The sequence below is a fragment of the Triticum aestivum genome, chromosome 6A (genome assembly GCF_018294505.1).
Source record: "Triticum aestivum cultivar Chinese Spring chromosome 6A, IWGSC CS RefSeq v2.1, whole genome shotgun sequence".
In the NCBI taxonomy this organism is placed as follows: Eukaryota; Viridiplantae; Streptophyta; class Magnoliopsida; order Poales; family Poaceae; genus Triticum; species Triticum aestivum.
The window spans coordinates 566,987,649-566,990,524 of NC_057809.1; the positions used below are offsets into that span (position 1 = coordinate 566,987,649).

At 47.7% G+C, this 2,876-nt stretch overlaps 1 pseudogene; it reads left to right on the plus strand.

The window, feature by feature from the left end:
• Positions 1–1,835: 1,835 nt before the first annotated feature.
• On the plus strand, positions 1,836–2,387 carry LOC123131066 (pathogenesis-related protein PR-4-like; annotated as a pseudogene).
• Positions 2,388–2,876: the final 489 nt, after the last annotated feature.

Below are 2,876 nucleotides of genomic sequence, written 5' to 3' on the forward strand. Positions count from 1 at the left end.
TCTCAAGTATGTCAGACGGATCGAGTGTTTTGAAGTCAGGACGTTCTTGCATCATCAGGGCTAGGGTGTCAAACGAGCTATCAAGTGATCTCAGGAGTGTCTTGACGACTTCATGCTTGGTGATCTCAGTGGCGCCGAGGGCTTGAAGCTCATTTGTGATGTCAGTGACTCGATCAAACGTGAGCTGAACATTCTCATTGTATTTCTCTTGAAGCGGTTGAAGAGGTTGAGAATGACACCGATTCTCTGATCTCTCTGGGTTGAGACGCCTTCTTTGACCTTGGAGAGCCAGTCCCAGACTAGCTTAGATGTTTCCAAAGCACTCACATGTTCATACTGTCCTTTGGTCAGATGACCACAGATGATGTTCTTGGCAGTGGAGTCCAGTTGAACGAACTTCTTGACATCAGCAGCGGTGACACCTTCACCAGCCTTGGGAACGCCATTCTTGACAACATACCATAGGTCGACATCAATGGCTTCAAGATGCATGCGCATCTTATTCTTCCAGTAGGGATATTCAGTTCCATCGAAGACTGGCACGCAGTGGAGACTTTGATTATCCCTGCAGTCGACATAGCTAAAACTCCAGGTGGTTAAACCGAATCACACAGAACAAGGAGTACCTTGCTCTGATACCAATTGAAAGTGCTAGTGATCGACTAGAGGGGGGTGAATAGGCGATTTTTATGAAAGTATTCAAAACATGGAAGTTTCGAAAACAAACGATAGAAATAAACCTATTACCATGCAGCGGAAGGTAGACTACACTAGGCAAACCATAGTCAAGTATTCAATGAAGTGAAAGCACAATGACTAATAGTAGCTAGGAAGAAAAGATGAGGTAGGAAGATATAGTGAAGCCAATCAGAACAAGCAGTCACTCAGTGAAGATAAAAGATAAGGCAATCATGCAATGACTTCACTAGGGCCTACAGTAAGTAAAGGAATGGGAAGGATGAAACCAGTGACTCGTTGAAGACAATGATTTGTTGGACCAGTTCCAGTTGCTGTGACAACTGTACGTCTGGTTAGGGAGGCTGAGATTCAACTCAGAAGACCGCGTCTTCACCTTATTCCCCTTGAGCTAAGGACACTCAGTCCTTGCCCAATCACTCTGGTAAGTCTTCAAGGTAGACTTCCAAACCTTCACAAACTTCGTTCACCAGCGATCCACAATGACTCATGGATGCTCAGAACGCGACGGCTAACCGGCTGGAGGATTCATAGTCCTCAAGTGTAATAAGTCTTCAGATCACACAGACAGGAAGACTTCAGTGATGCCTAACTCTTTGTGGCTCTAGGTGGTTAGGGATTTATCCTCGCAAGGAATTCTCTCTCAAAAACTTCGCGGTGGGTTGCTCTCAAACGACAAAAACCGTACACTAACTCTGAGCAGCCAACCGTTTATGGTTGTAGGGAGTTGATAAAGCTCTCATAAACAACAAGGCAAATATTTGGCACACTCACATCATTGAAGCAACATAAGAAGAAATAGCTACATATCTAAATATCTTGGAATGCTAAACAACAAGCTCACATCAAGAGTTTAAGTGACCAAAGCATAGTTTGTGTAACCTCTTATGCCTCATTGAATAAACTACTAACTTGATACATATGCTCCAGGTGCTTACTGTGATTAAAAATTCTGATTAAGGGAAGGCGATGATTACAATCGTCCTGCTTGAAGCTGGTGTCAGAATCAGGGTCAATAAATATGGCCAGTCACAACTGAGCAATACACTACTACTCATTAGCAGCAGCTGATTGGCCAATTAGGCGCTAATAACTAGCTAGAAAGAGGTATGGCAATGGTGGTCGCCGCCGGCGCAAGAATGTCGGTGTCGGTGCTGGTTCTCGTGGCATTGGTCGTGGTCTGCCTGTCCGCCAACGGCGCGGCGGCGCAGCAGGCGAGCGGCGTGGCGGCGACGTACAACCTGTACAACCCAGAGAAGATCAACTGGGACCTGCGAGTCGCCAGCGTCTTCTGCGCGACCGTGGGACGCCGACATGCCGCTGGCGTGGCGGCAGAGGTACGGTTGGACGGCGTTCTGCGGCCCCGCCGGCGCGCACGGCCAGCCGTCCTGCGGCCGCTGCCTCCAGGTACATAATCATACGCGTCCCTATCTCCGTCGATGGATGATCTGTATAAGGAAATGTGTATCTTGCTACGGATCGCGTGTTGTTTGATCGGCGGGACACTGCCATGTCATCAGGTGACGAACAGGGCGACGGGGGCGCGGACGGTGGCGAGGGTGGTGGACCAGTGCGACAACGGCGGGCTCGACCTTGACGTCACCGTGTTCCGGCAGATCGACACCGACGGAGGCGGCGTGGCCAACGGCCACCTCGTCGTCGACTACGAGTTCGTCGGCTGCCAGGACTGATCACGCACGGGATCACCGCATGCTGCTGCATATGCCTACGATCGTTGCGGCGAATAAATATGCATGGGAAATCAGTAGTACCGGCAAGAATAAAACGCAACCGAAATCAATATCGGCTTCGATGTTCGATCGAGGCATGCAGCGCATGTTGTCTTCCGATTCTGAATATCTCGTTATGTAACTCGGAATCCGTGGTCGAAATGACAGATTTTATGTCTCAGCGTCAAGCCACGTAATCTGGCTACTTGTTGTTGGTTTATCGAGCAATTTTCAAATAATTTCAACTCATAAAATCATTTCTAACCGGTCCCTTAAATTTAGGCCCTCGAACGGGTCCTCAAACCTTAACTCCTCAAAATGTAGGAGTTAAAAACGGTCCCTTAAATTTAACTTTCAAAAAAAATCTCACAAATTCATCTCAAAATAGAACCGCTGGATTCAAACACAAAGGTAGCACAATCCGATACACTGTATAACATGAACATAAAC